This window comes from Gouania willdenowi, chromosome 18 (genome assembly GCF_900634775.1).
Source record: "Gouania willdenowi chromosome 18, fGouWil2.1, whole genome shotgun sequence".
Taxonomy (NCBI): Eukaryota; Metazoa; Chordata; class Actinopteri; order Blenniiformes; family Gobiesocidae; genus Gouania; species Gouania willdenowi.
This window is the reverse complement of record NC_041061.1, coordinates 17,861,054-17,886,474: the sequence shown is the minus strand read 5'-3', so window position 1 is coordinate 17,886,474 and position 25,421 is coordinate 17,861,054. Positions and strand designations below refer to the sequence as shown.

General features: G+C 37.5%; 1 protein-coding gene and 1 long non-coding RNA gene across 2 annotated transcripts in view; one reads left to right on the top strand and one right to left on the bottom strand.

The window, feature by feature from the left end:
• Nucleotides 1–25,421, top strand: part of LOC114480202 (uncharacterized) — a 95,984-nt gene that overhangs the window by 31,995 nt on the left and 38,568 nt on the right. The gene's annotated exons all lie outside the window — the stretch shown is intronic.
• On the bottom strand, nucleotides 10,865–11,221 carry LOC114480211 (uncharacterized). Its single transcript, XR_003676071.1, has 3 exons — nucleotides 11,105–11,221; nucleotides 10,997–11,010; nucleotides 10,865–10,919 (listed from the first exon to the last, which is right to left on the bottom strand). It is a non-coding gene; the product is annotated as an uncharacterized LOC114480211 (long non-coding RNA).

Sequence of the window (25,421 nt, the reverse complement as noted above, 5' to 3'; positions counted from 1 at the left end):
TTGTTACCGGAGACCCATTATCAAGTAATGAGTTGCACACAAGCCCATTAACTTTAACATTAGCAGTGGTCTTGCTACCAACTAGCCCTTTAAGTAAGGTTCTGGTTTATGCCACTCTGTGCTCTTTTAACTTGGCTCTTGGTTTTGTTTCTACTTGTTTCCATTTGTCCCTCAATAGAACCACTGTTTAGTTTAAATGTTTGTCAGGTGTTGGATTGTCTTTTTGCCAAGCAAGTTGTTTCTCTTTTAACAGAGTTTTTTTCATTTACACTAATTTCGGATTGGAAGGATCATTACAGCTTGTGGCAATATGCCCATCCTTGCCACAGTGAAAGCAGTACCATGGTTTTGGCTTTGGTTTAACTGTAACAGATGTGGCTTCTGAGGTTGTTATCTTTTTGTTAACTGGTTTGTGTTTTTGTTTGTCTTTTTCCTTTTTCTTGGTAGGTTTGTTTGCTGCAGACATTAGTTGTTTAGGAATCGAGAGAGCAGCGATTTAAGCCTACAGTTCAACAATTTGCTTCTGAAGTTGTTGCATAACTGGTGGTTGGGTGGAGAAAAACTGAGGAGCATCAAATGGGTCAGAAAGATATGCTTCATGCACATTTGCTGCAGCTTGAGCTTTTGGTTTCTAGAACCCCAAATGTTGTTTCATCTAATTTGCTTTTGCAGTTTGTTTGTCCTCCTCTGTGCGTAAAAGGAGTAAAAACTCTGGAAAAGTGGGTGTGTTATCAGAATCAGAATCCTTTAATTGTCATTGTTACTCTTTAGAAGCACAACGAAGTTAAAAAAAAAAAAAAAAAAAAAAAAACAGCTCTCGTAAAAAAAAGGGTGAACAGCAGAAGGTAGTGCAAAGATAATTAGTGCAAAAAACATTGAATCAGTCTGTAAAAAATTGCAAAAAAAAAATAGAAGAGTGAAGGACATTTTAATCTTAAAAACTGTACAGTCCCCAGAAGATATTTACAAGACAAGAGGTATATTTTACAAGAAAAGATTAAAACAGCAGATTCGGGGTTTGTTGAGGTTTAAGGCGTTCAGGGCAACAACAGCTCTTGGGTAGAAACTGTTTTTTGGTCTGTTAGTTTTTGTCTTGCCCTGAAACGCCTCCCTGAGGGCAAAGTTGGAAAAGGAGGTGACCGGGGTGTGAGGAGTCCCGAAGGATGTTGTGGGCTCTCCTGAGGCAGTGGGTGTTGTATATGTAGTCCAGGAATGGGAGAGGGCAGCCAATCAGACTCTGGGCAATGTTTATGATCCTCTGGAGTTTCTTCCTGTGTGCTGTGGTGCAGCTGGCAAACCACAGCGAGATGCCGCAGCTCAGCACAGACTCCACCGAGCAGTGGTTGAAGCACAAGAGCTCAGATTTTAAGTTGTTGTTCCTGAGGATCCTCAGAAAGTAGAGTCTCTGTTGTGCCTTCTTCAGGATTGCTGTGGAGTTAACAGTCCAGCTCAATTCCCCACTGATGTGGATGCCCAGGAACCGAAATTCTGACAGCATCTCCATCCCATCCCCATTTATGGTGATTGGTTGAATGACCGGTTTACACCTCCTGAAGTCGACAATCAGTTCCTTCGACTTCGAGGTGTTCAGGGTGAGGTTGCTGGTGGTGCGCCATTTTGACACCTCTCCACCTCCACCCTATAGGCCGTCTCATCTCCTCCTGAGATTAGCCCCACCATCGTGGTATCATCTGCAAACTTAACGATAGTGTTGCTCGGGTGGATGGGGGTGCAGTCACACGGTGCAGAGTAGGAGGCTTAGTACACAGCCCTGTGGAGAACTGGTGCTCAGTGCTGAGGACAGGTGGTGTCCTACTCTCACCTTCTGGGAGCGGTCTGTCAGGAAGGCCATAATCAAGTTGCAGATGTTGTGGGCGAGACCCAGATCCTCCAGCTTGCCTACCAGTGTGCTTGGGATGATGGTGTTGAAGGCCGAGCTGAAGTCCACGAAGAGCAGCCTCGCGTAGCTCCCTTGCTGTTCCAGGTGTGTCAGTGTGGTGTGCAGAGCGGTGGCGTCCTACGTAGATCAGTTGGCTATGTAGGCAAACTGATGGAGGTCGAATGTGTGCAGCAGGCATGATATGATGTGACTCCAGACCAGTTTCTCAAAGCACTTCATGATGATGAGGGTGAATGACACTGGTCGGTAGTCATTAAGGCTGCTAATATTGTCCTTTTTTGGCAGAGGGATGATGGTGAAGGACTTTAAGCAGGATGGGATGGAGCACTGGGAGAGGGACTGGTTAAAGCTTTTCGGGGGTTCACTGCCCTCAGGGCCCTCCTCACTTCCTGTTCCTCCATGGTGAAGGTCTGGCTATGGAGGAATGTCAGCTGCAGTGTGGGTCCCGCCGGTGTCTCAACCTCAAAACGGGCGAAGAAGTGGTTAAACTCCTCTGCCAATAAGGTGTCCCCAGAGATTGTGGTGGTGTTGCTGGATTGGAAGTTGGTGATGTGCTGGATCCCTTGCCACATCTGCTGGCTGTTGTTGCTGCTTAAGTCCTCCTTGATCCTCTGCTTGTAGACTGTCTTGGTCTCTCTGATGCCTCTCTTCAGAGCAGCACGAGCGCAGCTGTACAGCTCCTTGTCTCCAGACCTGAAGGCACTGTTCCTCTCCTTCAGCGGTTCCTTGACCTGCTTGTTCATCCAAGGCTTCTGATTTGGAAACACCCAGATGTGCTTATCCACTGTGACGGTGTTAACACAGTGTTGGATGTTGCCAAGTACTGCTGATGTGAATACCTCCAAGTCCTGATGGCAGAACATGTCCCAGTCTGTGCATTCAAAGCAGTCCTGCAGCTTCTGCGGAGCACCGTCAGGCCAAGATGTCACAGTCCGAGTTGTGGGGGGTGAACGCCTTTTCAGTGGTTTGTATGCCTGAGTCAAGACCAGTGACATATGATCAGAGGAGCCCAGGTGGGGCAGCTGAGTGGTCCTGCAGCCACGCTTAATGTTGGAGTAGGCTTTATCCAAGGTGCTAGCTCCCCTGGTGGCACATTTAATGTGCTGGTGAAATTTAGAAAGCACTACTTTCAAATCAGCATGGTTAAAGTCCCCTGCGATCACATGCACTGCTCCGGGGTGATTGTTCTGTTGCTGGCTAAGTGCATTGTCCAAGTGGCTAAGATATCTTTTCGTTGCTCTAGCGGGAGGTTGTTAATCAGCGCGTTGTTCCAGAAGCCTCGACAAAACTGCTTTAAGAGCTGCTTGTCAGAATCCTGTGGTGAAATAGTTTTCATTTTCACAATTTGATTCAAAAAGATCTCTAGTCTTTGAAGATAGTTGGAAGGTTTCTCGCCTGAGTTTTGACTGACATTAAGGAACTGGGCTAAAAGTTCATCCCCTTCTTCCACCGTAGCATAAGCTGAGTCAAGCAGGTCGATAAAAGCTTTTGGATTTGCATTGGGACCTAGTGATTTGACTACAGCAGCGGCAGGGGGAAGTAAACTATCAACAATACGTCTTACAAGCTGTGCACTAGAAACAGTTGGTTCGGCCAAGTGGCATCAATACTATTCCTCCAAGTATCAGGACTCTACACTAACATTTCCAGTGGTGGCACTGGTGCAACCACCTTTTTCAGTTGCTCACACCAGCACAGAATTTGATCGCATCCTTTTTTTGAACGGGGGTGTACAGCTAGCCACGCATGCTGATAAATAGTTGACTTAACTGGCGTACCGTAGTTTGTATGAAGTAAAGATTGAAAAAAGATTTGAGATATTTGCAAAATGTTTTCAAGTTTTAGTGACAATTTTAAGTTTTTCTGCAACAAGCAGTGGCTGAAATAAAAAGTAATTTATTTTATTTCATTTTAAAAGAAGATATAGCTATTGTTTTAAAATAACAGCAAAGCATAACAGATTACATGTATTCTGTTTTTTTTTTTATTTTGCAGAAAGGCCGTACTTGAATTAACTTAGTAGCATAACCAACTTTGCATCTGCATTGCTTCACCCCATGGAATTAAATTCAGAGGGTCCAGCTCTTATAGTGGGGTCTCCTAACCCTCTTCCCCTGGTCAGGGGTCTGCAACCTTTACTCTACAAGGAACCATTTAACCTCATCTCACCTGGATTAAAGCCAAAAAAATGCCTTCTCAATAAAGACAATACAGTGGTTTAAATTCTATAAAATTATATCAAATAATGTTTGACTTGATTTTTATTGATCATGTAAATGGAAACTTAACAGTTTATAATAAAATAAAATAAATTGACATCAAGAAATAAAACAGTGTCTTGCATCTTCAAATTCTTAACACATCTCAGTTTACATGAACACATTGTTACATACATTTTTTTAGTTAATGTATTTGAAAGGCTACAAAACCTACTTGAATTTGATAACACACTATCATGTGGTCATCACAAGCAAGCATGCATATTTAACCGGCACATTCGTGGTTAAATGAATCTGGCCCCACACAATTAAAATCTCTATTTTATTCTAGAATAGTGTTTTTGTTGGTTTAGTCTTAATAAGTCTTAATCTTACCAGGGATTTAAAACTTAAGGTTTGCCACAGGTGCAAGGAAAATTGATGGTCTGTAGATGTTGCAGGAGGTGAACTAGGAAGGTGCTGAGTCATTGCACAACGTGATTTATTTATAGGTTAACAAATTGTTATATCTTGATTTAATTTGTCATTCATCATTAATATCCTCTGTAAAAAATAACTTTATTTCAATTGTTTTTTTGTTTGTTTTTTTAAGCTATAGGTAGCCATTGCAAAAGAGTCAAAGGGCCACATTAGGCCTCAGAGCCGCAGGTTGTAGACCGTCACTGCGCTCCGTGGGTTTTTCATTTTTACTGCTGCCCTCAATGTGAGCGCACACTCAGTGAAGGGCTCGTTATGCCTGGATCCATTCGCCGACCGCGCGCAATCCAAAGGAGCACATTAGTGTTTACACTCGGCGCATTCACCGTTGTATTACCCAAAGCCAAGTTACGTGAGCGCACACCGTCTCCTCACCCACAGTGCGGAGCGAGAGAGAGAAAAACAGAGAGAGAGAAAGAAGTGCACTCTGTGGGACGTGACGAAGCTCTGAGCCGCTCCGTCCAATATAATGTCACCCATACGCACTCACACGAACGCAACCAGATAAAATTTTCACTCGCACACAATGAAAATATACTCACATATGCGACCATTTTGGACGCAGTCTCAAGCAATGAATTGCTTTAAATACTCATGGAATTCCTTGTCTACATCAGTATTTGTAAAACCTGATACAATGACAGCGTTTGGAACCTAATACTTTCTCTCTCAATCACATCCATTTTGGTATAGTGTACCAGTTCACACTTACAGGACTCAGGACACTTTTAGTTGTAAGGATCTCAGAGTTATCAAAGTTTAAGTCACAAGTCAGGGAGATAGTCTAAGTCAGAAAAGGTATCCAAAATAGGCTCTCGTTGGTGTCGGCCAGTGGGACTGACACAATCCTACCACAGAATCCATTGAGTGATGGGATGGAGGCTCACCATCAACTGGATCACTGGTCAGCCTCGTTGAAAACCAGGAATGAAGCTGATGAGGTGGAGGCTCAAAGTTCAGCTGGGAGACTCGACATCAACTGAATCGCAGATCAGCCTCGTTGTGGACAAGGACTGGAGCTTCACTTTTTTCCACGCATCAAATAAAGACCTGACCTGTATTTACAAAACAGGTCTTCAGTTCAGGTTGTAATCCTATATTATCCATTTAGATTCAAAGTGTTGTACAGCATTAAAACGTATCTTTTCTATTAGAAAAACAAAATACTGTAGTTTACAGGCAGATAACTACAGTTATTTTCCCAACAATTATAACAGTGTTAGAATATATCATTCTAAACAAAATTAATTACAATGAAATGAAATTGTACCATCACATTTTACAAATTAATTCACCTACAGTATTTATAAGAGATACATTACCCTCTACGGTAAAGTGCATAACTTGTATTTTTCTACATGTATGGTCTCTCTTTTTAACCCTTTTCAACATAGGATTTTAGATTTTTATTGATATAATCAAAATTAATTGTTTAAAAAAACAAATTAAATGAATCATTTACAGCTTTTCTGCTTTTTTTATTCTACCTTTCTGCTGAATATGGTGTTAACCTTCAGTCACATATAGAGAACATGACCAGGCACTTCACAGTGTAAAAGTCTCACAAGACATTCTTCAAAAACAACATAAAATGTGCAATACACTAAGGCTGAACGATTAACTTTAATGGCATCAATATTAAGGTTCTCACTACTGCAATAACTTCACCTCAGATGCTGGAGGTTTTTTCTCCGTCTCCATCATTTGAGTGATATACAGTATATGTTCACCAATCAGGATTGCCGAGAACCGCCTTCTTGGGCTGCCAGCCAATCAGAGATGGCTACAGGACACACCCTTTTATGTGCTACAGCGAGTTTTTTTTTTTTTGTTTTTTTTTTTGCAGGAGCGAGTCTTTGAGTGCGCTAAACAACTACTCTAGGGCCCTATAAAATCCACGTTAATGGAATCAGAATCAAACAATTAAAACAGAATCTACTGTTGAACGCTGAAATGGACAGAATTAATGATAACTTCTGATGCTTTAAAATATTCTAGGCCCTAATAGTGAAATACCACTTCTTACACGAGATGTGTTTTGCACAATTATTTTTGTTTAATCATTACGGTCTGGAATGATGTCATCAGGATCATTTAAATTAGGTTAATTCAAATTAAGCTGATCAAAACTTAATAAACCTGATCAGATTAAATAAACCATTGATCCCTGAGGGGATGCATTTAAATGTATGAAATAAAAAAAAAAAATAAAAAAAAAAATGGGAATCAAATCGAAATATCTGTCAGAAAAATCACAATTAGGTTTTTTTTTTTTTGTCAAAATCGTGCAGCTCTTTAATGCTCCCTTAGTTGCAGCGAACATGGTCACCACGTGGTATTTCCACACACACTCAATTAAGAACACATGGAAGCTAGCTTACCAAGAAGGTGAATTTCACGGACGAAATCAGGTCAATTAAAAGTACCTGTTTGGTTCTCTGTCCTCTACAATGGAATTTAAACCAGTTTACACACTTAACAAAATAACTAATTAGATTTTTTAGCAAAACAAGCAGATTTTCATACCTTTTTTTCTTGTTTCCTAACCTCATGGAAGGACAGAAGCTTCTGCTCCACCGTGTGTATTAGCGATGTTAAGCTACATTGGAGATTTTTGCATACTACTTCCGGTCGTCCAAAATAAAGTTCCGGTTTTTCAAAATAAAACAGACAATATTTACAAACAATTAAATAAGAATGTTTTTATTAAATAAATAATAATTAATTAACCTTTCTTTAGGCAGGTTACATAATAAAAACATTTAAATACTTTAGGGCAGTGGTTGTCAACCTTTTTCTTGTCTTGACCCCAAATTCTGGTGACCCCAGGGACTTTCTTGGTCTAAAATATTTTTTTTTTTTTGATCATGTTTGTTGTACTGTTACAAATACAGAACATCCTGCATTAGTGGACAAAGTTTTTATACTGCATTTGAGAAAGTGAAAGTATAGAACACACTTGTTTGAGAATTTATTTGGTAGACATTTCATGCAACCCAATTAATTTCCAGGTGACCCCACATGGGTCATGACCCAATGTTGAATAACCCTGCTTTTGGGAGACTTAAAAGGTGAATGTTTAATTTAAATTATTTGACAGAGATGTAGTAGTTATACTTTCAGTTTACAGACATACGTTTCAACAGTTCTGTCAAGCACTCGAAGCTTTATGCACATATCTGCCAGATTTAACTCTTTATTTATTTATTTATTTATTTATTTAAATGATAAATCTACTACCGCTAACACTTTAAAAAGGTTAATCAAAAACAACAGAACTAAGGAGATCACGGCTAGTCTGAGTTTTTATCTTCTTGTCTGCTCTGTTTGAACCACCTCTCCTTTTTTCTCATTGAAACAGGATGTGTTTGTGGTCACATCTTTGTGTCTGTCAGTGGTTTTGTACAGAAAAGTCTGTAGTTGTTTTTAAACATACTATTTTTAATCTTTTTGAAAAAAACACTAACATTTTACAAGCCACAAAATGATACCAGTAGAAGTCAAGTGACTTTTTTCAGCATCAAGTCTTTAGTGATGGAGAGTCACTCCATTTACACAGCTTTTGTATTTTTAGGACATTCTGTAGAACAAATAGGGAAAATTAATAAATTCAGTTTAATTACAAATATAAAACTAACATAATTTTATGTCCATTTAAGTTTTCAGTGTGCACACAGAGACACAAAAACTTAGAATTTTCATTTCTTATACAGGTGTAGAGAAAATGAAACAACTCCTTTAACAAATTTTTAATATTTGAATCACAAACCTGCTTTATAATCTCTTTGCCTATAGAATTACAATTTAAAGTTGTTTTTTTTTTTTTACGCTGTACCCTTAAAAATAGAAATTCCTTTAGTTTTTTTAGACTTCCATATCTCTTAATGAATCAATTCTTCAAACTTATGCCAAAAATTTTAGAAATCCAATCAAAAACGTTTTGCTGCAAAAATGTATGACTCTCTCCAACTTTTCTTTTAATTTTAAAAACTGTCGGCAAATTAAAAAACAAAAAAAAAGACAGAAAGAATTATGCCCAATGTCTGTTTTAAAATAAGTTGAACTTATCAGGTATGTTGAGTTTTGGGTGAATGAAATAAAATTAAACATCACTTTTTCTGGGAGAAACTCATGAACACAAATGATTGCAGATCATTTTTCCTGTGCTGGAGATTTGAAGTTTGAGAGAAAAACACAAAACAATAATAAGGTTAAAATAGGCTGTAATGTTGTAGCAGAGGTGTGTGAGTTTCTTTGAAGCGACACCTCGACTGACAGCACTGTTTACCTCTCAGTGCTGTGGTAAAAGCAAAAGGTGAACTTTCCACTGATGGAAACTTCTTTCAGCAGTGAATGAAACTTCAAATACAAGCTTGTAATAAACCACAGGGAGAGTTCAGTTGATCTCAGTCTGTTCTCTACACAATACACACAACCATCACAGGTCAAGGTCAAATCAACCTGTTTGAGATGGACTTAAAAATCCTGCTTAAGTGTATTGTGGGCAAAAACCAAATGAATAAAATTCCAGTAAGAAGATAATCAAAAAGCATTCTCCCCAAGAAATAAATGTAGATAAAAAGTCACTGCTGTAAATCTCCTTGTGTTTAAAGTTCTGTGGGAACTGAACAAATCTGTTCTCTCCACCTTTTAAAGACAAGACTGATCCGATCAGATGGAACATTTTACAGTATGGGAAATACAAAGTGTGTCAGGTCTTTCACCAAAGTGCTGACTTCGCATAATTTGGGAGAGGCCAACGCTAGGTTAAAGCTGCAGTATGTAAGTTTACTTTTTTTTTTTTTTTGCATCACTTGGTCAAAAAAACCTAATCATCTTTGAACATATTGTAATCCAATGTGTTCTGAGTGGACAGTGAATCCCTGCTCCTTCTCTTGGCCCTGTAAATGAACTTTAGAAATCCAGGAGCTGGATTTCAGCCAATCAGAGATCTTTCTACAAACAGATTACTCCATGCGCTGCTTTGGGTGTTACTATTGGCTGCTTGACTGAAGTCAAGCACACTCACGTACCATCAATAGTAAAAGTGCAATGGTGGACGTTCCAGCAGAAGTCTCCATCGCAGCGTTAGGCACAGGGGTTACACAGCAAAGCAAAGGAAATAGGAAGACTGAGGTAGCAGAGCAACAACCTAAAGACACAATTATACAAGAGAGGAATGGACCACTTTGCATCTTTGTGGATCCCCCTGACTGTGCAGGGTCTGCCTCACGTACCGGCTTCAGAGCGAGAGTGTGAACAGATCATCACAGGTAAACCTTAGAGAAGCTTGTTCAAGATGGAGAGAACAGACGCAATTTATTTTACAGCCTTAATACAAAGTGATGGTTGTCAGACTGCCCTGAGCGGCAGCTGGGATCACAACCGCCTCTGTGAGCTGTGAGACGTGCATTCAAGCCAGAACACTCTGCAAAATGTAAGATAACTGTTAATGATGGGGGTATGTGCCATTCTGATGGATCGTATGCTGAGACGGCTTTCCGAGGATATCAAGGCACTTTGAAAGAAGAAGAACTTTTCGTTTGGAGAGCTGGAGGAACGTAAACAACGCCTGGAAAAAAAAGCCCGAGTGGATACGGATAACAACGAGAGAGAGGAGGAGTAATAACAGGAACAAGGACTGCAGATGAGAACACATCCAACACAAAAAAGGGACAAAAAAAACATAATTGTGGTATGAAGAAGATAAGAATGTACGACCAGGAAAGAAACATGCTTTGATGTCAAATTTACTGTATTCAAAACAGGACGGATTTAGATAAGCAAACTGCTTTTTTCGTCTCCCTTTCCTTTGCAACCATGTCGAAAATGAACTGAATAAATTAAAAATAAAAATAAAATAAAATAAAGTCCTTAAATTTGTCACTCGTCTCTATTGAGAAAAAGTCACAAAGAGCGACACACAGGATGTCGTTAAGGGAGGTTAAGTTAAGTTTCTGTTTTGAAACAGGAAGCGGAGGCAGAATTCTACATACTGCAGCTTTAAGAGAAAACTTGATGAAAATGAAAAAAAAAAAAAAAACAATGTCAACCAAGTACAGCTATGGAGATGACCTGGCCATAATGAAACTGATGGTTTAAATTGGTTTTAACTGAAGGAAAAAAAAATGCTTTCAAAGTAAAAAAAAAAAAAAAAAAAAAAAAAAAAAGTCCAAATATGCATTCCCACACACTTCTAAATGTGTCTACGACATGTTAACACCAGAGTACACACACTCGTTCTGTCTCTGAGTGTGAGATCTTCTGGGTGGGTTAAAGCTCAAAGCAGCATAGTTCAGGTCTTCTGTGCGTTGGCTGATGTCCTGATAAGGAAGAATAAAACATGTCAGAAACGTTCAGAGGAAGTGATTTAAAAGCATGCTGAACTATTAAAACGTACCTCTGTGACTGATGCTGAAAAAAGACCAAAGAAGACATAAAGTGTTTATCACAAAAAAAAAAATCAACTTTTACGGAACAAAGAGGTGAAGAGTTGTAGCTATCGTACCTGTGGATCCTCTGCTTGTTTTCTTATGCATCTTATATATTAGATAAGTTAGAACAATAACCAGTGTGGTGCTGAGAAACAAAGCTGCACTCAAGATATACTCTGGAGTTGATTTATCTGCAGGAAATCAGACACAAAGACAAAATGAGGAAATGACAGATTTATAATTTTAGCATTTATTTATTTATTGATTTATTTATTTTTGAGCAATTTACATTTTACATTCCTACAACATTCACATTCACATTATTCTGTTACAGTAGCTCAAAAAGGGAATAGGCTGAAGCCAAAAGCTTATATACGCCTATCCCGTAATCAATATAATAAACGGTTACATTTCCTGGTGATATTGCACAATCCGCTTATATTCTAAATAATAATTAAAAAGGAAGAGAAAAAAACAAAACTCAATTCCAGTGGCGGGAAGTACTCAATTACATTTACTCACGTTCATGAACTTGAGTAACTTTTGAAAATAATTTTACTTCTTAGAGTATTTTATCCATACAGTACTTTCACAGTTTTACTATACTCTTGCGTAAACAAAAATAGTGGTTACATTTTCCATCCGAAGAAATAATCAAGCAACATAATGATATCCATAACCAGGCGCATGTACAGCTTCTGCATCATGCAACTGTTTACGTAGCAAAAAGAATTTAAATCCTTTCATCGGCACTATATTCAAGTAAAACTTTTTCTTTATACTTTTTCTTGAATTTGAAAAGAGTTGGGCACTGCTTAAGATCTTCCTCTAACCTATTCCAAAGCCAGACCCCTAGCACAGAAATGCACATCTTTTTTCTGGTTGAATGCACCATCTGCACTTTAAAGATCATACATCCTCTTAGATCATAATCCCCTTCTCTTAATTCAAATAGTTCTTGAATTTTAGCTGGTAACAATGATTTTGTAGCTTTGTATAACAGTTGTACCGTATAAAAGTCAACTAAATCATACAGTTTTAACAGCTTAGATTGCAGAAATAATTTGTTGGAGTGCTCATAATATCCAGCCTTATTAATTGTTCTGATTGCTCGTTTCTGGAGTATGAAAAGGGAATGTAATGAACTTTTGTAATTGTTACCCCAAATTTCTATACCATATGTCAGATACGACATGACCAAAGAACAGCACAGCAGATGAAGCGCTTTATACTCCAGCACATGCTTAGTTTGATTAATCACTGCAATACTTTTTGAGATTTTATTTTGAATGTGTCTGATGTGCGGTTTCCAATTCAGTTTATCATCAATAATCATCCCCAAAAATTTGTTTTCAGACACCTTTTCTATTGTAATATCATTTATAGAGATTACCCGATCCTGATATTTAAATTTACCTAACATCATTACTTTAGTTTTATTTAAGTTTAGTGAAAGCTCATTAATATCCATCCATGATTTTATCTTAGTCAATTCCAATTTTGCTATATCAATGAGATTGTTGAAATTATCATTAGAATAAAAAATATTGGTGTCGTCAGCAAATAATATCATTCTTAACACTTTAGACACATTGAATACATCGTTTATATAGAGATTGAACAATTTAGGACCCAATATAGATCCTTGAGGAACACCACAAACTATGTTCTGACATTTTGACTCCCACTCCCCCATCTTAACAAACTGCTGTCTCTCTGTTAAATAGCTCTGCATCCAGCTCCCAGCCACTCCTCGAATACCATATTTTTCCAATTTATTAAGTAAAATTGAATGATTTATTGTGTCAAAGGCCTTCTTTAAATCAATGAATATTCCAATTGCAAATTTCTTCTTATCAAGATTTGTAGTTATTTCTTCCACCGCTTCCAGAATTGCCATTGTAGTAGATCTCTTTTCTCTAAAGCCATATTGACTCTCATTCAATATCCCACATGTATCAATACATTTTTCCATCCTTTTGCTAAAAACTTTTTCTAATATTTTTGAAAATTGGGGGAGCAGAGAGACTAGTCGATAGTTAGTGAAGATGTTTTTGGATCCATCTTTGTATAAGGGTATTACTTTAGCGATTTTCATTTTATTGGGGAACGTTCCAGTTTGAAGAGACAGGTTACATATATAAGTTAAGGGTTTTACAATAGTGTCGATTACTTTTTTCACTATTATCATATCTAAGCCATGACAATCAATCGAGGATTTGTTTTTACATTTATTAACAATGTTAAGGATCTCAAACTCATTTACACAAGAGAGAAAAATGGTCTTTGGATTCCATTCTATCATTGATTCATTCAGTTTATCATTACTGTGCTTTGGAATTTTCTCTGCCAATTCTGGTCCAATGTTCACAAAAAAGTCATTAAATGTATTTGCTATATGCTGCATATCCGAGTTTTCTTCATTGTTGATAACAAAGGAATCTGGATATGACTTCTTCCTTTGGTTAGCTTTCAATAACCCATTTAATATGCCCCAAATCCCTTTCATACTGCTTATATTCTCATTTAATCTATCTGTGTAGTACTTTTTCTTGTTTACTCTTATAATATTTGTTAATTTGTTCTTATACGATTTGTAGCAATTTTCAGCTTCTTTTGTCCGCTGTTTTATAAACTTTCTATATAAATAATTTTTCTTTTTACATGCATTTATTAAGCCTTTCGTTAACCAGGGACATTTCGGAAGTTTCTTCTTTGTATAATATTGTTGCTCGGGGCAATGCCTGTTGTACAGTGAACAAAACCATTCTAAAAATATATCATAGGCTTTATCCACATTTCCCTCTGCATACACACAATTCCAGCTTTGTTTTAGTAGGTCAGTTTTAAATGTATTTATTGCATCCTCTGATCTTAACCGTACATAAACAGGATTTTGACTAATATCTTTCTTTTTATAGTTATCATCATAAATTGCAAAAACTGGTAAATGGTCAGATATGTCACATATCATTAGTCCACTGGCTTTAATATATTCTATCTTATTCGTAAAAATATTGTCTATGAGTGTGGCACTATTTTCTGTAACTCTACTGGGCCGAGTTATAGTCGGAAATAGGTTCATACTGTGCATTCGATTCACAAATTCATCTGTTACTGCATGTTTATTTGGATTCATCAAATCTATATTAACATCACCACAAATAAATAGTGTTTTATTTATGTTGGAATACAGTTTCTCTATCCATTCAGTGAATATTTCGATACTTGAACCCGGTGGTCTATATATGCAACTGATGATTATATTTTTTTTCTTTTCACAAGAGATTTTGATTGTGACAATCTAGTACATCACTTATTGTTAGTGACATACTTTCCACTTGTTTGTACTTAATTGAAGTATGGACATATATAGCCACACCACCACCCGTCTTATTTTCTCTATTCACATAGTTCAGATCGTAACCATCCATTTCAAATTGAATACATTTGTTTTCCTTAAGCCATGTTTCTGATATTGCTACAATACTATAAGGATGTTTAATTTGCTGAAAATATTCTTTTATGTGGTTAAAGTTTGCATACATACTTCTGCTGTTGAAGTGTATAAATGACAAATTCTCATCTGAATTGATCATATTATATTCTTTCTCTGAATAATATTTACAAACAATGTCATGCATTGGTTCATAAAACTGGAAGTAAAAGGTTTTGATTTATTGGTATATTATAAAATACTGCTAATTGTTTCACTTATCTAGTAATTGTTAAAGAACCTCCTTAAACTTCTATTATTGATAATTATGTATTATTACATGTTCGAAAGGAAAACCAACTATGGAGGAACTTACTTTTGCGCTCCAGTCTGGTTCCATTTCCAAACACGATGCGTCCACACACAGTAACTGCACAGTAGTAGGTTCCAGCATTAGACTGATCCAGGTTGTTCAATGACAGGTTGTAGACACAGATGTGTGTTTTATTTGTTTTCCTCTCACACTGATCACTGTTGTCACTTTGGGTGTAGATGAGACTTGGATGATGATCCTCAGAGTTCTTGAACCAGTAAACACTGGGTTCTCCATCACAGCTCCCAGTGGATGCTGTGCACTTTAGAGTCACTGAGTCTCCTGGATGGGTTGTCTCAGAGTCTGATTGTTGGACCAAAGCGTTAAATAAAGAATTTGCGTCTTTTACAACAACAGTGGTTCCCTCTGAAAACTGCATCTTAAACTGATAGCTGTATTTTAAACAGTAGTAAGTAGCTGTGTCAGAAGCCTTCACATTAGAAATTTTTAGGTATAAAGTGTTGTCTGTCATATTTAATGTTAAGCGTGTGTTATTGATAAATTCATCATGGAACGTTCCTTCTTTTTTATATTTATGATATGTAGAAATTATCTTTGGTTGTTTCCCCAGAGGCTGTTTGTACCAAAAGATCAATGATGCATCATCATCATCCTTCTGATATAAACACTGCAGAGTTACATTGTCACCAACATTAACTGAAATCAAACGTCTCTCCTGATGCAGAGATGAGGACAATGATTGACAGGTTTCTTGAGCTGAAACATGGAGAAAAACAAACACACCATCATTCACAGCTAAAGAAAAGTCTGAGTCTCTACAAAGTGAAGAGTATAAAGTTAAAGTGTCAGAAAGAAAACTCACCGATGCTGAGCAAACAGATCAGAGAGAGGACAAAGTGTGCACAAGTCATGGTGCTGGAATTCTGGGGTTGACAGGAACTGAAGCCGCTCTTAAGAACAAGGATTACACTTGATTGGTCGGACTGAAGTGACACTGCACGCCCAACTAAGGAAACATCATCACATGTTCACTGGTAGCTTTGATGTCAGCAGGTTCTGTACATGAGCAGATTCACTGCATCCACTGATACAAGACTTTTATATTCAACATCTGGATGGAAATCACTGTAAATACACATTAGTCACTAAGAAACACACACAGCTGATGATGTTATATAATAAAACTTTATTAATGTGCTGAGACAACACTGTAAATTGTAAAACTTTATATAATTCAGGACAGCATTATTTTAAAGTATAACATACACTTTTGCAATGTTAGGTGTTTATTGGAATCAGATGTTGTTCTAATCCATTATTAGGAAATCCACTGTTTTCTTTTTTTTCTGTTGTTGAACACTTTTTGTACTTTTAAAACTGTGTCTCACATGACTAATGCAACGTTTCTCATCATAATTTAAACATTTACCAATAAATAGTCAGTGGTCAGTTGCTCTTTGTGTGTTTAGGTGGGACTGCATGTTTTCTACATCCTGTAAAAACCACATCAGCCTCTGTCTGCACTGACTGTTTTCCTGTTACTTTGTGTGTCTCTGGTTTCTCTCTGTGAATGGGTTGTAATCTAGGGTACACATAACTTTTTGATCTATTGCTCAGAGGAGTACCTGGGGTTGTTCCTTGGTGCTCACGTTTTTCAAAAACCCCCTCACAGGAGGAACATAATAGATGGATGAATAAATAATGTGAAATATATTTTCATTTAAGCTGAATATGGTTAAAAAGCCTGTGTTCTCCAAAGCCTCAAAGAATATGAAGCTTTTAATAAAAGGACTGAAAACTAATCCTATAAATATCTGAAAACCAAATACAATAACATGCACAGAACCTTTACTATTTTAAAACACTGATGGTTATGTTATCCTACAGAATGTTGTCATCATATAATACATTATATATCAAAAAAACTAAAAGAATTTTTTTTTTAATTTATCATCATTTTTTTTCGAATATGCAAATAGTACAAGTCTTCCTGATTACTATTTAACAAGTTATCTGCACAACATAATTTCGAAATGAAGATTTTGAGGAAGCAAAATAATAATCAAGCATAGAAAAAAATAATAAATGACATTCAAAAAGGAGTGAGAAGAAGCTTGTTAGCTCACACCCCTTTGTCAAAATAAAATTAATATACAGCATACAGTATATATATATATATATATATATATATATATATATATATATATATATATATATATACACACACATGCATAAATACATATACACATTCATATTATCTACCTCTCATCACCATGCCACATCAATTAATAATTTATAATCACCATAATCATTAATGACCATAATCCCTGATACATTTTTATACATTTTCTTGAACTGGTTGTTATTTGAACTTTGCTTGACTTCCTCAGATTGTTCCACAACTTGACACCAGCAATAGATAAACAGAAACTTTTCAAGGTCATTCCGTCTGTTTTTTAAACATTTGAAGTTATGTTCCTCTCTTAATTGATAAACTCCCTCCTGATTCCTAAATACGTTTTGTGAATTTTCTGGTAATTATCTGTTTTTGCCGAATAATATCCATGATGATGGCTAATTTAGTTGACCTGCAGGATAGTGACTGTAATGAAGTTTTGTATTTCCCCAAACCTCAGGACAGTAATGTAAATATGGCAAAACCAGTGAACAGTGAAATGTACAAAGAGAATTATGATCCAGTAATTGTTTTACTTTGTGTATGACTGCCATGCTTCTTGAAACTTTGGTCTGTACATGTTTGATATGTGGTTTCCTACTCAGTCTGTCATTTACTGTAACCCCAAGAATTTAGTTTTCATGCATTTTTTCTTTTTCAATAAAGGTTCCTTTTTTTTTTGACTCATTTTGTTGAAATTTCCTTTAAAGGAGGTGCAATAAAAAAAAGTCTGAGAACCATCAAGTTAGTGTCAATGATGGATGAACTGCTCTCATGCCTGTGTAATGTGAAACGTTTACATGGCTCAGTCTATACTCTGTTCTGGAATAATCCATCACATTAAAATGTGTCCAAACTTTGTTCATTTTTCTTTCACTCATTTCTCTCATCTCCACCTCTAAGTTTCTGTGTCTGAATAAATATTTTTTCATTATTTTTTTATTTATTCAGTTTATTTCCGACATGGTTACATTCACTTTTTTTTTTTTTTTTGTACATGCCGAAAAAGGAGACGAGAGAAGCAGTTTGCTTATCTGGGTCCCGTCCCCTGTTTTACCATTGCAAATTTACATGGGTTTACATGTGTCTCTGGTCAAACATTCTTGAGTTCTTTCTTGTGTATTCTCATCTGTAGTCAGTGTTGTCTTGTTTTTATTCCTCCTCCTCTATCATTGTTCGTGTTGGCCTTGTTCTCTGCCAGACGTTGTTAGCATTCCTCCAGTTCAAGAACAGTTCCTCTTTCGAAGGTGTTTGGAAGTTTTTTCCCTTTTCATCCATAGTGTCACCACTCGGGAATGTCTCTTTTGGACACACAAGTTTGCAGCTTGTTTTGTCTCTACGTCAAGGTTAATCCAGCTGTTGTTAGTTCTATTGGCAGTGTTGTATTTTCCACTGTTAGATTTAACTTGTATAAACACATTATTAAATCTTAGTTCATAAGCAAGGTAGTAATTTCATTGTATTATATCTTAGTTCATAAGCAAGGTAGTAATTTCATTGTACAGGAAAATGTGTTTCTAACAGCACATATGACAATAAACACTTTAAATTTAAATTTAATGTAATCTTTAATCACCCCACCACCTAGCAATTGAAATGAATAAATGACAGACCTTTTTTACTCTTGGTTTCCACATTTAATTCAGTCTCCGTAAAATAATCACAGTCTGAGTTTTGTTTCCAGTGTTTATATAGATCTGGGTCCATATCCATGATTACCATCAGTAATGTTGTTGTTTAGGTGGATCCTTCGTATTTTTACTCGTATTGTCTCTCTCCCTCCCTTCCTGTTCAATGTGCTTAGCTGACTCAGCTGAGTCTGCTCCCAGATGAGTTACATACAAATCTAAAATATATCCGCAACCAATAGGAAGCTCGCACCCATCATTCACTTTTATCTATCCTCAAATCTTTGGTGTCCAAATGCAAATTTCAGTATTTGTTTGGTTTTTTTTGCACCACTTATGTTCACCCCTGGTTATGGTCCTCCTTGTGTAATTCACCCTCTGTTCTGTTTGTGTGTTGATTCACAGTGATTGAATAGTTTTTCCTGTTTCTACTGAAGTGTTTCTCATTCCTTGATTGCCTTCCCTGCGCTATCCCAGGAGTGTTTGTTCACAATCTGTTTGCTGTTGGATTGTCCTTCAAGTCTTGAAGTATAGCTTCTCATGTTCCCAGGTTCTTCTAATGTGTTTTTTTTTGTGTTTTTCCCTGAGACCATTATTCTGATTACTGTTTGGACACTTTTTCACTCTTCAGTTTTTTTTGTGTAAAGACACTTCCTGTTACAAAACAACTCTGCACCCCCTCGACTCCAGCACCTCACCTCTCTGACAGAATAACTATGGCACTTTTTTTGCATTTCTGTATACCATATTAGTTTCATCTCTTGTACAATAAATCAATGAGCAGGAAAAAGTTGTGTTACTGTAGTTATTATTGAAAAGAAAAAGTTATAGTCCCATTGCATCATATTCCACAATGAAAATAACTAATAACCAGTGTTTGTTTTGAGAACAAATTTTTATTTAGTTTTAGCCATAGTCTTTTTTTATTAAATTTGACTTTGATTAAGTCATCAGAATTATTATAGTTTAGTTATAATCAACTAAATGACAAGGAGATTTTAGTCCACTAGAATATGAAACATAGTTTATGCAATGTTTTAAAGATTCAACTACCATTGTTTAACCTGATATGGAACAATATTATTTTTTTGTAAATACACAGAAAAAGTGTCTTCTTATATCTACAAACACAATCAGCTTACTCCCTATTGGATCACTTAACGACTTGTCCCGCCTTCCACACAGTAAAAGTAAACTTTGTTCTGATAGGATTTTGTCCCATGTGACAAAATTACATTTTAGTTTTTATTAGTTAACCAACAAAACCAAAATTAGTTAATCGGCTCTACATTAACCAGTGAGTGGCTTGGATTTCATTGCGCCTCTGCACTGGTTCTGGATTCACCAGAGCTGCGCTCGGATGAGAGTCGCTTTCAGCGCTACTTCCGTCTCACTCGTGCCCAGTTTGACAACCTGCTGACCCGCATCGGCGTGTGCATCTCCGACTAGGACCCCAACTATAGGCGCTATATTCCAGCAAAGAGCGCCTATTCAACTGTCTCCACCTCCGGTTAGTGTTTTTTTCTTCTTCTCATTATTCTGAAACATCATGGTTGGGGAACGCTCTTGATTGGTCGACGTGCCGTGATATGCCCCAAAACTTCAAGAATCCCAACTCCAGCATTGGCCGCGTTGGAGGCGCTTAAAGGCCCCGCCGCATGAAAAAGCTTTAAAACGCGCCGCACAGGAGGCGCGGGATTCACAGCGGAACCTCCGACGCTCCCTAGAAGCATGTCCACCATGTATTGTGAATGTAAACCTGCCACTTTCGTTGCTTTCCACATGTTTGGTGTGAACGCTACGTTCAAACAACAGATCATTATGCACAATTCAGATTCAGATTTTTGTGTACATCTTCATATTACACAATAAGTGCAACTTCAATCAGTTTACAGAAGGAACTCAATCTGAACCTCATGCGCAAAAATGATTCTGAGGTAATACGTGACGATACAGGCCATTCAAACAGCAGTCGCATTGAAAAATATTTAGATACAGTACATATCGGATTTCAGGGCACATATGAAAGAAGCCTCAGTCGTAATTAAAAAAATTTATTTGTGCAATGTGAACTGTCATTAACAGCTCGGATACAATTTGCATATGGGCAAAAAAAAAAAATTTGAGTTGGGTTGTATTTGCCTGCAGTCTGAGTGTAGCCTCACATGAACTACAGTGAAGCTCAACAAAATGAGGCAATTGAAAGCATAAACTGATTTGAACTTATTTTTATTCAACAACAATCCCTATTCACGTCTTAGCAACACCTAAACACAATTATATAGAATTTATACACATATCTCAATGAATATTTCCAAAGCACAGGAAACAATTTACAGAGTAAAAATTAGAAGACATGAAATTATCATGAAGTAAAACCATAAAATTGAGCTGCAGATATATTGATTAAAAAAAAGATTAATTATCAGAGAGACTAAAACTATCTAATTTTTCACTGTAGAGTACACACACGCAGTTTTGGTGATGTTTCGTTTCCGTCCTGTTTTGCTCACTTGAATAACATTTAAAGCTGCATAGTGAAGGATTTCCTCCTAGAAACAAACACATGAATCCATTACCAGTGTGCAGAAAAATACTTTAAAAATACACTTCAGAGTCAGTGGTCACCTCTGTGTTTGGTGCTGATGATGATGATGACGCGACTGGTCGTAAAATAAAAAAAGATATAATTTAATTAGAGTCCAAAAGGTCAATATATGCAGCTTTGTGTTTAAATATGATGTCAGTTACCTGTGCGTTGGCTTTTCTTGTACAGTGTGTATAAGACGAAAGCCAATAATAGAATTAAAATGATGTTAAATGCTAAAGCTCCACCCAAGATATGCACCATCTTCAGTGAATGATCAACAGCTGGGAAAAGTAGTAAAATCAATCAATTTGAGTTCCAAAATATGTCAAAATGTAACACGAGAGAAGTTTCTCACCTTCACCGATGAACACAGTCGTGTTTCTGAAGAGTTCGTGTCCACATGAAGCAATAGCACAGAAGTTGAACCCAGCATTAATGTGATCTTTACCTTTTATCATCTCATTGTAGAGACACGTGTGATGGTTTGATCTGGGAATCCTTAAACACTGAGGGGTCCGGTTTTCATGAGGGATCTTTGACTCTTTAACACTGAGTTGGTCCCAACAGCCTCCAGTGAACACTGTACAGTTCAGAGACTGGGATGCAGAACCATCGGCCGACACTTTAACGTCCAAAGTTGAACCTTTAACTCTGACTCTGGTTCCTTTCTCAAATGTAACCTTACCCAGCTCACCATGTGCACAAAAGTACGTTGCTGTGTCAGAAAGCTGCACAGGTGATATTTTTATTTGATTATCACGTTCAGTAATCTCCTGTCTGAAACGTGGGTTTTCTTTAAAATCGCCATTGAAAGAAAAGAACTGACCCTGTTTATAAGCACTGGAGATGAGGTGCAGCCTCTGGTCCAATGTTTGCTTGTACAAAAAATAAATCTTTGCATTGTTGTAAAAACAGGTGAGAGTCAAGCTGTCGCCGACTTTCACTACTATTAACTTTCCGTCAAGAAGAAGAGTTGGGTTCTGATTAGAAATTTCCATTAAAGCTGAAAAATAAAATAAAAAAAAAGAGAGAGAAAGAATGAGTGTAATTAAATTTCACCCAAAGTACATGAATCAATTATTTAAAAAATAATACGCACCTTTTTTGTCGAGGTTCAGCATGATCAGTAAGAAGACCAACTGGAGAGGTGTCATCATGTCGATGTTTGCCGTGTTGAGTGAGAAGCACCTCAATACATTCTTGTTCTCTTCACAGAGGGTGGGACTCACACTGCTGAGTGGAAACTTTACATTTCTGTTTCTTCACAGAAATCCTGTGTTTTGGTCAGACCTGAAGATTCTTAGGCAGCTCTGACGTCACCCTCACTGACCCAAATTCTGAATTGTTTTGTATAGGTGAGACCAAACACTTTCACTTTTTTTTAAGGAATGTGTACATTTAACATGATTTCCAGCTTAGTTTGCTCAAATGCAGCCTCACGTTTTAAGGGAGCTCATGCATGCAATACATTATTTTATCGTTATTATTTTATTAATCGATATATTTACTATAATTTTATATATATATATATATATATATATATATATATATATATATATGCATTTTATTCTACAAATAAATTTATTCTTTATTCTCACTCATTGGTACAAATATCATGTGATGTCATAATTTGAGTTTGTTGGCCAGATAAATTCTAATTCTATTTTCTAAAATTAGCTAGTTATCCTCTCCTTCTTTTTCTGTTCCTTTGCTAATGATGTAAAAACCACATTTCACAGTTTATCTAAAAATATATATATAATAACTCCAAAAAGACAAAACACTTTTTATTGACTTCTGTCATAAAGTCTTCCCTTCCTAACCAATAGGTGTATTTCTACAATAATATCTTAGTCTTTCATTACAGTTTTCAGCCAAATTCTGGTGATATTAAATATTTACTTGATGTTTTATATATAAGGCTGGCATTATGCCGTCATGTGTTGTTTGCTAAATTATGAAATCTTTGAAGCTAGTATGTCGGTATTTATTGGTTTAGGTGGAGGGATCTAGTGAGGTTAGGTAGGGTTAAGCCTGATATATGTATGCTTCTGCGTCAGGACCTATGCCATCAATGTGATGTAGCGGTTGGCCAACTGTAGTTCTGCGTCGAGGAAACACATCGCTATGCGATTGACCGCCATGCTGCTAGAGGTTCTGTGTGTGTGTGTGTGTTTGTTTCATAGTTATAATAATAATAATTAAAAGCTCTCGTTTATCTTCCAGTCACAAAAAACAATGTTTTACATTTTTTAAGCATCTTAAAATGTAATATATTTCTGGATTATTACTTAACTACTGTACCTAACCATGAGTGTATTGTTTGACACAAAAATGAAAACAGTTTCAAAACATAAAAACATGCAAACAAAGTATAAAAGTGTATCGAGCACACTTTTGAATGCTCCAGTCAACGGTCACGCTGAGGTCATTGGGGCTTTGACCCCGACGTAGAGTAGAGAGGGAAGCAGCGAGTTGGGAGCAGAGCAGCGGTGTAAAACTCGCTTTAAACATAACATCATGTCTGCTCCTCTGGCAGCCTCCACAGCATGTCAGTCATTGTTACTGTTAATAAAACACACACACAAACACACTGTAGGTACAGAGACAAGTAAACACACACTTTTTGACTGTGACTGGCTCCGTTTGGCGGTGCTTCACGTAAGCTTTAGCCATGAAAGGAAATAATAAAACTCTGGCACTTTCTGTCCATCTCGGTTCTCTCTTTGACTCAATCTACTGTAGAAACAACTCTCGTATCGCTCCCCAAAACGATGAAACACAGCGGTGTTGACTGGAAAAGCAGTGACCGGGCTGGGGTTTGGAGCCGACCAATAACAGCGCTTACGTTCCACGTCCCCTCGACGCCCAATCAGGATTTTTGGAAGGCGCATGTCAGGTTAAGGCTTGGGGGTTTACGTCAATGTAGAGCGCTTCGTGCGGCTACGGCATCGACCTGACGCAGAAGCCAGTGACCGGGGCTGAGGTTTGGAGAGGACCAATCACAGCCCTTATGTTCTGCGTCGCCTTGACATGTAGTCAGGATTTTTGGGAGGCGCACGTCACATTACAGCAGGGGGTCTATGTCTACGTAGAGCGCTAAGTGCGGCTACGGCGTTGATTTGACGCGGAGCCATATATCAGGCTTTAGGGTTAGGGGTTAAGGTAATCAATCAATCAATCAATCTTTATTTGTATTGCGCCAAATCATAACCAATGGTATCTCAAGGCACTTTACAGTAGAGCAGTCTTAGGGACGAACTCTTCATTTTATGGATACACACATGCATATATACGTATATACACATACATATGTATCCCACACCCAACATGAATTCATCATGGCGGCAAGGAAAACCTTCTGTTAAGCAGCAGGAACCTTGTGTGGATCCCATTCCTATGATGAACAGCCATCCACGTTATGCTGTGTTGGGTGTGTGCAGAGAAAAGGGTGGAGACAGAGCCGCTGAGTCTCTCTAACTCCACACTGAGGATCCCACGGACCTGCTAGACAAAAGCCAGAAGGAGTACAGGAGCAAACACACAAGGGAAGAAGCAGACATAGAGGGAGTGTTTGAAAGAGGAATGGGACCCTCTCCGGTCCCTCTCTAACCTAAATGACCTCTCTCTTAACGCCCTCTCCAACCTCTCTCCAACCGAGCATGCCAGACCCCCCCCCCCGGCAGTCTATGCCTATTGCATCTTAATTATGAGCTATGAGCTGGTTCCTAACTAAAAGCTTTACCAAAGAGGAATGTTTTGAGCCTAACCTTAAAGGTAGAGAGGGTGTCTGCCCCCCGAACCGTGGTTGGTAGATGGTTCCAGAGAAGTGGGGCCTGATAACTGAAAGCTCTTCCTCCTATACTACTTTTAGAGACGAATGGAACAACGAGTAGTCCAGCATTTTGAGAGCGTAGTGTTCTGGGGGGATTGTATGGCACTACAAGCTCCTTGAGATAGACTGGTGCCTGTCCATTTAGGGCTTTATAAGTGAGAAGAAGAATCTTGAATTCTATTCTATATTTTATGGGAAGCCAATGCAGAGAGGCTAATACAGGAGTAATGTGATCTCTTCTCCTAGTTTTAGTCAGTACACGTGCTGCAGCATTTTGAACCAGCTGAAGTGTCTTAAGCGACTTGCTCGGGCAGCCTGCTAAAAGAGAATTACAATAATCCAGTCTAGAGGTAACAAAAGCATGGACTAGTTTTTCGGCGTCGCCCTGAGAC